Genomic DNA, 12,753 nt, shown 5'->3' with positions numbered 1-12,753 from the left:
TGGTAAAAACGGAGTAAAAAAAATAGCTGGCTATGGTCAATAAACATAGGCACCCTGAGAGAAGGGCTGGAAGAACTAATCAAGTAAATAAGTAAATCCTGATAACTTTTAGGCCATTAATCCCACTAATGAAATGAATCATTTGAATGAAACCATATGCAGAAGCATCTGCTTTCTCTGACTTTTAACTTTTAACTGAAAAGTCCAAACTATCTCCAGAGTCTCTCTTGCAGCACACTAAACACTGTTTTCACATGGAAGGGCCATCTGTCCTCCGCTCTTCCCTTGCGAGGGCTTTTCTTGGCACACAGGGATGCTCTACCTTCACCGCCGACACTCTGAAATAACTCTCCACAGACAACTCCCAAAAGTGCTGGGATATGGGCTGTGATTGGACGATCTGTGTGTGTGAATCCGCTGAAAGTATTTGGAGAAGCATAGATCTCACACTAAATGTCACACAAAGTGAACTGCCAACATATGACTTGAAGTAAATATTTTCTCAGGCATAAATTCATGTGACCAATTATCTCCCAATCTGTTTCAGCTTTTGATGCAAAAAAAAAGAGAATGAAAAATCTAAGAATATCCTTAAATATCTTAATTTCCTGTATCCTTTATGTCCGTTCCCCATGTCACAAAAGTGAATCATTAAAGCCCTGGGGCTTTCAGAGGAAGACAGGCTTATGTAGGGACAGCTAAAGGAAAGCTTTAATCTGATGTCTTTTCAGGTCCTGAATGGTTGAGAGCTAAAGAGGCCTGTGGCAAAAGGAAGCATGAATAAAACTGGATTGGACGGTCAAAAAGAGACCTATTTCTCTGAGTAATTAGACATTTTTAAAATTGGAAAAAGTAATGAGCTATAAGCATTCAGCCATGATTAATTTATTCAGTGAGCAATAGTGTCCATAACAGAAAAATAAATTAAATGAGTCGTATTTGTCTGGCCATGTGATCTCAACATTAAAGTGTTGTTTTAGTATTGTTTATATAGTATAATAGTATTTATGAATATTTTGAACTAGATTTTATTTTAAAATTATTTTGAAATTTCATTTTAGTTTAATTTAAGTTTGTGATTTTAATTTAACATGCTTTTGCCTTTTCTATTAGTTTTTTTAAAAGTACTAATTTAGTATCATTTTAGTACTTCAGTTTACTTTATTTCAGTTATTGGCCAAAACATTTTTTGTTTCATCTAATATCTATGTTTTATTTTCAATATTTGAAGTCGATTAAGGTTGTCATTAGGTGAGCAGAGTTAATATAATTAACTTAAATGGAAATTTAAAATCCATTTAAAATTAAAACCATAAAAACACTTTTATTACTTACAATATAATAAACGTTATCTGAAATAAAAATATAGTATATAAAATCTTTTATTTCAGCAAGTTAACAGCAACATTTCTAATTTTAATTTAAACAAAAATAAAAATTAAAAAACATACAAAAAAAAAAAAATATATATATATATATATATATATTATTAAAAAAACTAAACCTACAAAACAAATCACAAAAAATTGGCGAAAATTAAAATATTTTAAAAAATGTATTCAAAATACGAATAAAATCTATAATAGTATTCTATCTTAACGCTGGAGTCTTCTATCATAACAATGATCTTCTGTTTTTAAGTTTTAAAAACTTAAAAAACTTTAAGTTTTAAAAACTTCTTAAGTTTTTATTTTGCCACAAAGACCATATTGACGATCTCATGTGAGTGTAAATTATTTTAAAATGGTTTTAGAAAGTAGCATTCATTTATTTGCATGTTAAAATGAGGACGATGCATCCGATCCAAAATACATATATGAAGTGCACCTTTAACTGGTCTTTCAGGGCAGGCATGTTTTCATATCACACCACATGCAATGAAAGCGATGACCAGATGAAAGGTCACGCAAACGCCAGAAGGCCAGGAAGCGATGGTGAGTGCTGCGTTAATCACTGCTGATAATACAGCAAGCTCCGGTCCTGCCACTCGTAATGAGGGACTTGTTTTGGGAACCTGGGATGACGGCGGCTCCTGCAGGTGTCTATTGTGTTGGCACTCCAGGAGAGGTTTAGGAGTGGGAGGAGTGGCGGCTAGTTTGAAAACCACCACTAGAAAAGGAGCAGGCATGGATTAGCTTGTTCCCAGCAGTATGGGGCTATTTTGGAGGTAACGTCATTAGGTGGCATTAAAGCGATTCACTTTTATCCCTTTTATGCTGGAGTCTTTCCACAGTGAGGGGAGGATTAATGTAAAAGCAGCTTTAATTGACAAACCACAATTATTGATTTGCCTTCAAAAAGGACGTTGTCCTTGGCGATACCCTACATACATTCAGCTTTAGATTGTTAGGAGAGAAAACATGTATTGTATTAATTTACTGAAACTGATCCTGAGTTCCTCATGTTTAGTCAAAAGGAGGTTGATTGTGTTTAGCAAAAGCCATATGTGTTTAAAATTCCACCTGAAATTAGTTCAACATCCAAAGTAGCATTTAGCAAAAATGTCAGGTTGTTTGGTCTAATAGCACCTACTTCAAACTTTATTACCTGGCTGAAAAATTACTATTTTTGATTACAGCCATTGGAAGTGAACTATTTTGCTCAAGTGAGTCAACTTTACCATTGGCATAGCGGGAACAAGCAGCGCTGCACTAATGTAGCCCTTCATCTCTCTAGAGCCGCGCTGTAATTAAAGCATGATTAAGAGGCCGGGGCTGATGAATGTGTTTCTAAGTGCCCCATGCTGTGCTGCTGTTGGGCCCAGCATGGCGATTTTAATTGATTCAGGCTAATCAGTGAGCAGAATTAAAACAGTCACAGTTGTTTGGAAGAACAAGAGAGCAGGTCTGGGCACCAGGATGAGTGAAACCAGCAGAAGGCCTGATCCACGCTGGAACGGATTTGAGCCCTGCATAAATTACAGCAGGGAGGCGCACCATCGCGCCTGGCAGTTTGGTGAGACAAATGCGAGCTGCTATTGTTTATTATCCTCAGAAATACTCTGCAGAGAGACTGTTCTTCCCCCATTTTTGTCTGCACAGGACTATGTGTTGCCTGTGTGCGTTTGCGCAATTATTTGAAGTACAGTGGAAATGAATTGCGCGTGTGATTGCAGCAGGTGATTTGATTTATTAGCTTGATTGCTTTGGTGACGCACAGAAAATGAGTGTGAAAATTTCTAATGATTGCAGGGTTGCGTAATGTCAAGTCGAAGGAGTCTATAAGCTCAAAGCTGACAAGCTGAGTAGTCTTTAGTTGGTTTAACCCCCCTGTTGTGGCTCTAGTGTTGGCAGGAGGCCCTGCTGCTCAAGAAGAGGAAGTCCTGATGATGTCCGTGACAGCAGCCCTCGGGGCCTGGACCGGAGCCAGAGCATCCATAATGACAAGCACTCAGATGGACCAATGACTTCACAGTACTTAAATTACAACCTTAAATCACTGAAAGGGTCAACTTTGAAGGGAAACGCCATAGAAGGCATACATTGGTAATGTGGGTTGATATGAGCTTCTTTAATCTAACATGTTTAAAACACAGGTGAGATTTATGTGAAAAGTGTTGAAGGGATAATTCACCCCAAAATAACTACTCACTCTCATGTCGTTCCAAACCTGTACGACTTTCTCTCTTCTGCACTGTAAAAAAGCATATATATATTTTTATTTTCATTTTTTTGGACACCATATGTGGTGGTGTATAAGGATCTTTTTTTTTGTTTTTGTCCATAAACAGTAAAAGTCGGTAGTCACCAAAAGTTTTGTTACCAACATTCTCTAAAATATCTTCTTTTGCGTTCCACAGAAGAATGAATATCAAGTTTGGACTTTGGAGCGATATGGTGAACTATCCCTTTAAATGTTAATGATACTGCAGATACACTCCATTAGTGAATTTACTCTATTTGTGTCTAGAGACCAGCTTGGATTATAGTTCCCCAACAAACATGATGTAAAGTAAAGACAGATGTTTTGGCTGTGAACATGTCGTCCGCAATAGATGACGGTGATCTAATGGGAGAAGCCAAGCTGGCTGTACAGATGGCATCCTGAGGTGCCTATAACATCCAGTAAAAAAAATGTCATAAGATCTGCCTCCAAGGCCCCTATTAGAAGAATCAGACAATTAAACAGTTTAGAAACTCACTGGTACATATGATCAGGCAGTGTTGCAATTAAACACCAATAAATGGTGTTAAAATACTTCATAATTAGTATCTTTAGATTATGTAATGGTAATTCAAATGATGTTTTCTGCACATAAATCAGGTCGGGGTTTGATTTTATCCATCTGGAATTGATCAGACCTTGAAAGCTGGGCGTCACAATCCAGAATTTGTTGAAACAATGCCTAAATTATTGGTTAACATCATCCATCCGCCTGCTCTAAGTGACGTACAGGTTTGCATCATATTCTGAGTTTGCATTTCACTGTTTTTATTCATTCTGAGGAAAACTGGATCTGTTTTTGTGCAAGTGAATAAATGCATGTTTACATTTAGTCTAGAACTAGAGGAAGCATTATGTTCACACACCACCTCTGCACTTACTTTTGATTTCTCTCAGTATGGGGACAGGAAAGCTGTCAATCAGTATATTGGAAAACAATAGTAAGTAAAGTAACCGATTTGAAAAAGTAACTCCGATATTATCTTGTAAATTTAAAAGCTATGCATTACTACTAAAAAATGAATTTGCGTTCCATGTAATGCATTACCCAACACTGGCTATTATAAATTTTTATTTTCATGCACTTATGAAGCATGCATAGTGAAACAGGACACATAAGAAAAAAAAGGTCAGTTTTGTTTCTGATAATTTTAATAATGCTCAAGACATAAATCACAAGACCAGTCTTCATTCTTGCTGCAAATACATCTTTATAGTAAACCACCCCCTTTACACACACACACACACACACACACACACCTGTATGCACACACACCTCACGTCCCCAGTAGGTCTGTGCATTGTAGCAGGCACACCTGGAGACGCTCGAGTGTTCCTTGTGTGAAGCCTGCATTATGCTAATTGTGACCCACAGGCACTGTGTGAATGCTTGGTATAATTATCCGTGTAATTGTCTCGTATTTTGTAAAGTGCCAGATCGTTTAATTCAGGATTAACATTTCTTCACCTCCAATGGCCAAAGGCTTTACTTTGACTCAAACCCCCTCCCAACCACTGGGAATTTAACAATATTCATACGTTTGATTTTTTAACACTACCTTACAGTCTTTCTGTTCAGTGTGCATGAACTTACATGGTACTCATAAAACAAGGGAGAGTTTGTATTTTTTCTTTGTGTTCTTGAGCAGAGGATTTGACATGTACTCTTGTACAGGGAGATGACAGAACGGATTTCATTTAAGGCAGCGTCAGTTTTCACATACTTGATGCCTTAATCCTTCAACCGTTTTCCCGTGTGGCTGTTTGGGGTGAGTTTTCGCTCGCAGCCAGTGTTTCCAACGAAGCCAGAGAAGCAACCACAAATTGAAGTGTTATTAGTCTCTGTAACTCACTGGCGTTGTGGTTTGTTACCAAAGCCAAATGACGCTGAAAATTGTTCTGACACTAAATGACGTTTTAGCAGCATGTCAACTTTTACCACTGTTTGCTTTTACAGATCCTCTGCATGTTAAATCAGAAAAATTCCTTGCGAGTTCTGAAAATGTTCCGTGTCATTTTTCACTTCCTGTCTGTTTCTGTGTTACTGACAGGTGTGGCTTAAGCTTTTTATATAAAAGTTTGGTATGTGGCCAAGGCTTTTTGTCTCTTGATAATTTGCAGTGTCTATCTGTTGTGACATATACCAGTTTTGTTTAAATTGCATGGCATCAACACTGTTGTCTGAGTGAGAGATGTGGCATTCCATTAATTTCTCATCAATGTCCCTTCAGGCACAGTCTGAATGATTCTTTCAAGTCTAATTATACAGTTAACAATTATAATCTATAAGCCCGTATGTCTGGGATCTGCCCATCACCTGTCTGAAAATAAAATAAGATTTAGCAAGGTAAAAATAGGTCTAAAAAAACTAATTGCATTGTTTTGCTGATTTTAATGTCCATATGAATGAAAAAAAAATCACCATATATTTTCTAAATGCATCTGATTGATCCTATTCTGAATGAGTTATCATTGCATTAAAAAAAAAAGTTTCTGGCAATATGCCAGACTTCATTTAGTTTCTTTCGTGTTCCTTTCTTAAGATCGACTCATAGCTTGCGTTAAACTCTGCCTCCATCCAATCAAAAACTGATGGCTAGAACCAACAGAACCCTATTCTACATTAACACATTAATATAAATAAAATAACTGCAAAAAGAAATGTATTTCCACAGCTAATTACATAACTTCAATAATAAATACATATAAAACAATCTTGCAAAATAGTGTTTTAATTACTTTTCACGTCATAAATGCAGTTCAACAGCTAACCTTAAAGGAATAGTTCACATAAAAGTGAAAATGTGCTTAATATGTGCACATCCTCAGGCCATTTGAGATGTAGATGAGTTTGTTTCTTCATCGGAACAGATTTGGATAAATGTAGCATTGCATCACTTGCTCAGCAATTGATGCTCTGCAGTGAATGGGTGCCGTCAGAATGAGAGTCCAAACAGCTGATAAAAACATCGCTATAATCCACAATTAATCCACACCACTCCAGTCCATCAGTTAACGTCTTGTGAAGTGAAAATCTGCATGTTTGTAAGACACAAATCCACCATCAGTGTGTTTTTTTAAACTGTAAATCATCACTTATGGCCACATCTGACTCCATAATCCATAATAACGCTTCCTCCACTGAAAATTCCATCTCCTGTTGTTCTCTGTTTAGAACTGTTTTCTCTATTGCATTTGTTTCTTTAAAAAATTCTCCAAAAAAAAAAATTTGTTCACACAAAGGAATTTATTTAGTTGCTACCAATTATAAGTAGTAGTACCATTGCTATGCTAATATAAACATCTGCAACTCCAAAATGAGTTATGAAATGCATCATTAAGACATTTCTAAAATACACTTGAGAATATGACATAAAAATCACTCAAGCATGCAGCATTTTATTTCAACTAATTCTACAAATGAGCAGTCTAGAGCGAAATCATTAGGCCTTAAGCAAGACCAGACAGACTGCGGTGTCTCAGGTGACAAAACTCTGACAGGCTCCGAAACACCTGACATTGAGGAGTTTTTTATTCAAACATTACTGGGTAAACAATCTATTCTTTGCTGATGAAGGGCTACGTAATTCAAGTTTGGACTTGAAACACCCTCACTATAAACTGTACATTTATTTGCGTCTGTGTTAAAGTGACTCAGCTCCCCCAGGCACGGTGAGTTTTCACATTTCCCAAAATCTACTGGAGGATTTCGATCATTTGTCACCTTGATTTACAGTGAATTACAAGCATTAAGAGATATTTGATCTCGTCACAGAAACGCTGTCTTTCAAACGTCTGAAGTCCTGACATGCTCACAGGTCATTAGAGAGGAAGCAAAGTTGGAGAATTTTCCCATTCACTGAGGGATGATGGCATACAAATTGCTTGACTGAACATGTCAATATTTAAAAAAAAAAGACAGACACCACATAGGTCTACTGAGCTCTGATATCTCTAGGATGTTGTTCCAGATTTCCAACACGTCATAAACCTGTTGTACCTTCTGTATGCTGTGACTGCCAAATCATCCTACAGAGAAAAAAAATCCTCATGCTGTGAAAGAGATAAGATTCATCTCTTACACACAGCATGAGGAATGCTTTTTTTCTGTGGGGTTTATGAAATTCGCAGTGTCCATGACATCCTGCATGTCAATATCTTTGATTCATCCATGTTTTTTTATTTGATTTGGGACGTGTCCAACATCAAACAAATGCTCTTTGTCAGTGTTTATGACACGGTATGTTTTTGTTTCCTCCTGATAGGTGACTGACGACTAGCATGTTACCATCTGCACTGTGTGTTTCTAAAAACACTCCAGTGACGCAAAAGGCATCCTGCAGAAGTCAAATCAACTCGCATAAAAACTTTGTCAGACTTAGAGAGGTCAGTAACAGTGGTACAGAAAGTACATCTAAATATTAGTGGTTCAAACTCCTGTTAAAGAAAAATATATATATATATAAATCAACCAAAGTGCTTTCTGAAGCATCATGTTTCAGCACTTTATTTGGGTATACTAGCGGTTAACAATCATGATGGATGACTTTCAACTGAACTTTCAAAGAAATATTTCAACTGAAAATTTCAGTAATGCTCTGTGACTAATACAATGATTGCAGACCGTGCTGGAGCCAGACTTACTTTAAGGTCAAACCACCTCCCATCAAGCACTTTTCACATAGTTATAACTTATCTTAACATAACTTATCATTATATTCAGAAGAGACAGGAACTTCTTGCTAGGTGTCAGTCTATTTTTTCATAACTTGAAAAAACGTCCTATCTCTATTATATTTTGTTATTATTATTTTAAATCATGCTATTGCTATTGGTCATCCTTATGTCTGTTTGTGGATTTTACAAAAAAAAAAAAATGAAAACCATTTAAAAGAGCTTGTGACTAAACCTCATAACTATGCAGTGCAATGCAATGCAGTGTTTAATTGTAAGAAAAAAAAGACAAAAATAACTTCCTGGTTTCTTTCTGCTATATTTCAGTGCTTAGTGGTGTGCCATGAGATTTTTTCACTTATCAAAACTGTGCCATGGCAGAAAAAAGTTGGGAAACAATGGTCTATACACATTAAGCTTTTAAGATAAATAAAAAATTAAAACAAATGAATGAATGAATATATATATATATATATATATATATTACAAATTATAAAAATACTATAAAATATAAAATGAATTGACATTTAACAACAACAACAACAAATGGTTTGGCAAATTTTTGAAGGCCATTTTCTCCATAGGCACACACCAAGTCTTAACTAATAAATAAATAAATGCATAACTAAAAAAAATGTATCATTAATGCTGTTATTTGATCCAATAATGGGGCATTGTCGTAATTCCGTTAAACAGATTATTACAGTCTTTTTTTCTGTAAATTTAAACTATAATAATTACGAAAAAACATACGAAACCACAAAAATAAAACAGGTCAATTTTCATTATAATATAACAAACAAAATTTATGAAAACTACTCCTGTTTAAAATCAGCTAAAATCCACCTTTATACTATAGTGAATTTTTGCCTGAGTTAATTTGACTGTTTTACAAAAACCAGTTGTTTTGAAGTACTTGAAACCAATATACAAACCACTATTAGAGAAAACACACATTTGCATATTTTGTCTCCATGTGACAACTAGCCCCAGTCTCCCCTACGATAGAGAGTGTGTTAAACATATAATTACTTTCTCATTTACAGCCTTATAGTGAATCTCTGGCACACTGGCCCTGAAGGAGGGGTGGAGGGATGTCAGAGTGGCCTTATCTGATCCAGACCACTTTGAGACGACACCTGTAGAATTTTCAAAGATAAATTACCACTTAAGTAGCCATAAAAGAAGATTTATTGTCAAACTGCTGCTATCCTGACAGCTGGAAGCTTTACTACAGCTCACCTAAAATAATACTGAGAAATTTACATATAGACTCAGCTATATCAATAGAACAAAAAATCAATGCAAAATATTCACAAATTACTTACAGACTCGCTCAAGTTGGACTTTACTTTGTAAAAAGGTTTGAGGCAACAGATCACACAGACCCCATTAGTATTGTGCCCAAGGACTCAAGAACACTGATCCATGCTGTCAAGAGAGGTCTTTCAGTTGCCTACCTGCTGGCCCAGGTTGAAAGGTAGTTTATTTGACACCTAATGTGTTGACAGGTGTCAAGGTAGGATGCCTCTGCTTTGTAAAGGGGAGATGGGCTGATGGGAAGAGCGAGGGGGTATCTCTGCTGCCCCTGGGGTCTTCCTGTGGTGGCGTATGTTTCCAGTTAAATCCCTAAAGGTGATGGGGCTTTAAATAGAGGCTTTAACCAGCCCAAACGGCTCCCTGGTGTGCACAATTAAGCCTTTGTACATCTCTGTTTGTTTTCCTGTTGATTCATTGTTTGTTTTGGTGGTACTTTATGTTCTTATGACATCGACTTCATTCAGATTGTTTGTTCTGATGTCTGAAAGGTGTCATCTTTGAAATTTCCATTATAAAAATTTGTTTTATTTATGTTTTTTTTTTGTCCAAAACAACACTGGAACCAGTTGACTTTCACTGTATCAGAAAAGATATGCAGGTCGATTATTGCAGGAAATGTTTGCACAAAAGAAAAGACTTTGAAACGCATCATCGCTGATGATTGACTCCAATTTGTTTCTGCCTGCAAATATGATATAAATTGACATGGCACATACCACCGAGATGAGAGAGAGAGTGGACTCGTGTATGGAAGGAATGTGGCTAAGCTGCATCTCTTGTCCATCATCCACCTCTGATGTAAGGCACATGTCAGTCACACTCTCAGCCCGGCCGCAGGGCAATCCTCACCCAATACCACAAGTTCAGAGCCGTCTGATGCCCACAGATGAAGGACTAAGATGACAACAACCCATTAATCCTGAAAAATATTGTTAATACAAATAAGTCAAGGATTCGGACAGGTGAGCATCCATGTGTGTTGTTAAACAAGAGTCCAGTTTGCTGGGAATGTTCACTGATTGCTATACCTTCAAACACACTGGTCTATTGTGCCTAAAAAAAAATAAAAGCGACTATATTTCATAAAATGACTTCCTGCTCTAAGTAATTAGTATTCCTGTATCAGCCAAGAGCACCTATACAGACTCATTAGGGAGTCACTTTTAAGTGCACACTAGTGTCCTTGAACCCATATGGGAAATAATGCAGTCTATAATGTGAGCATTTAGCACAATTGTGTTATATTGTGCTGTTTAATCCATGCAATTTGTTGTCATTTTATAACCTGTCCAACTATGTCTAGTAGTAGAAGTAGTGAAAGTCGGCTTTTAGACGATAATTTATGTTTTGTTCCCGGGGACACTGTGCTTCAGGGGTGGCGTACCATTAACTAAACTGAATCTCTTCTGCATGTTTTCACCTGTATGAAAGCTATGCAAAAAATGCCGTTACTCGCCATATCTCTGGGCACCTGAAGACACATGGAGTTTCTGAAGACCCCGAGCACATATTTCAAAGAGACAGAAACACCTCATTCACTACTTCATCGAAGTAGGGACATTAGGAAATATGATCACCGGTAACCATCATGAATTTGTTTGAAAACTAAAATAAAATAAAAATAGGCATATAAATATAGGCTACAAATAGAAACCTACATTTTAGATAAAAGGTAATAATTTAAGTTTGAAGAAGCAGCATTACATTTCTTTTATTACCTCGTAATGAATCGTTCACAATTAAATTATTCGAATTTGCATTAAAATGTTAAGACGATAAGCTAAACCTAAAGTCCTCTGGGATGAGTTTACTGTTCTTTTACCTTACAATAAAGGTGGTATCGTTTCAATGATCAACTCTTTCCATCAAATCTCTTGGTTTATTAACCAACCAGACGCATGGCGCTATCATTCCGACAAATTACGACGAGTAGTCAGTGCAAACATGTTGTTTCTTATCTGATTTTAATTATAGGAATGGAGCCAACTTGGGAGGAGGGCGCGTGACTGCAGCAGAGCGCGCTCTAGTGGAAATGATTGACACAACACTCCATCAGTATCCTGGACATTAACTGAGAACCAGACGCTCAACTCGACACAAGTCTGCGAGGGAGAGTCACATAGCCTTCAGGTATTCCGCTTGTTCTATGTGAAAACGAATCCTGTGAAACAAATGATGGTATAAAGCAGAATCTTTTTTATTATCTACTTTTATACACGTAAAGTTCATAGAAATAAAACCTTTGTATTATTTTATTCATAAATACATAAAAACATTTTAAAAGGTAATGCTAATTTAACCACTAAAGATGTCGTGTCATTAAAGTTAGGTACATTCACGTGCATTTTAAATCGCAGGAAAATCTCACCGAACTGTTTCTATGGTTACACCGATTGACGTCTTTAGAGTGATTAAATAATGATTACTGTTTATATATATATATATATATATATATATATATATATATATATATATATATATATATATATATATATATATATATATATATATATATATTCACATTTATATTTTTATCATGAGCGTTTTTTTTTACAATGTGTCAAAGAACATTTTTTTTAAACAAAACTTTCCTTTAGCTGATGCGTTTTATTTTATTAAATATAAAGGATTATACCAAACTGAGCATGTCCCCCCTCGAGAAATTCTGAAAAAAATATTTTTTTTACATATTCTGCACAAATATCAAAATGAAAAAAATAAATAAAATTCAAACACAAATAATTTTTGTATTAATTGTGTTTGTGAAAAAAAATCTGAACACACGTAAGAAGTCATTGATACATCGAAACGTGAAATATGCACGAATCCTCAATGCAACTCAATGTATGCATGAGGTGAAGGAAAGTCTAAACGATTAGATGCCTCAAAATATCACATTGTTGCTGAAATGATCTACGGGTCTGAATTGGATCTGTCTTATAGATTATTAGGCTACTGCTGCACTGAAGTAGGAGTTTAAGAAATAAAGCTGATTATGCTGTGTAAAAAACTGGGGTGATAACCAGCCCCACACCTTTTAATCAAAGCTGTTTTCCCCAGGGTGCAATTTTCACCTTCTTTGTTCTAAGTCAAGGT

This window comes from Carassius carassius, chromosome 33 (genome assembly GCF_963082965.1).
Source record: "Carassius carassius chromosome 33, fCarCar2.1, whole genome shotgun sequence".
NCBI lineage: Eukaryota > Metazoa > Chordata > Actinopteri > Cypriniformes > Cyprinidae > Carassius > Carassius carassius.
The sequence above is the reverse complement of the archived record's forward strand: the minus strand, read 5'-3'. Positions refer to the sequence as shown.